Raw genomic sequence first — 739 nt, forward strand, 5'->3', positions numbered from 1 at the left:
TCTGAGATCAATTGAATGTCATTTGCCTTCTCCCTATTCCTGGAGGTTGGCACCCCCTTTGTGAATGACCTGCCTTTGTACCATCACATAGCTTAACTCAGACACTTGCAATTGCTGCCATCCCTGCTGTTTTTGTTGTTGTTGTTGTTGTTGTTCAGTAGCCACTGATTTAACTTAGATATATCTGGCTGTTCATCTTACAACTTTAATTCAGCAGTTGGCTTGCTTTCCTCATAACTACCATCTCCCTGAAATTGCTTTAACATGTACATATCAGATCTTTTCTGAGCATGAATCTTGGGTCTATAGCCTTATAGGAAAATGGTCACCTCCTCTTTCAGCTAATTCAATTAGAAAAGGAAGGGACTAGCCCATATCTTTCATGGAAAGGCCATCTCTTCCACAAACTATAATTAATTGTAATGTCAATTTTTCATCTCCACAGCTACTAGAAGAGTAATAGTCAGTCAATAATCATTTATTTAGAGCCTGCTCAGTGTCAGGCATTGTGAGTAGTGACAGGAGTACAAAGAAAAGACAAATAGAAAACAAAGGCAAAAGATAGCTACCTCTGGAGCTCTGTTGCTTCAGAGTGACAGAACTACAGAATTCCCTTTCATCTGATATTATTGGATTGATCATTCCTCTGCAGGCTTCAGATTGGATCAGAAACTAGAAATGAGGATCCATTCTGCTCTTGGGATTGAATTCACACACTCCCAACCTCTACAACATCTTT

This window comes from Vombatus ursinus, unplaced genomic scaffold (assembly GCF_900497805.2).
Source record: "Vombatus ursinus unplaced genomic scaffold, bare-nosed wombat genome assembly UNPS02014811.1, whole genome shotgun sequence".
In the NCBI taxonomy this organism is placed as follows: domain Eukaryota; kingdom Metazoa; phylum Chordata; class Mammalia; order Diprotodontia; family Vombatidae; genus Vombatus; species Vombatus ursinus.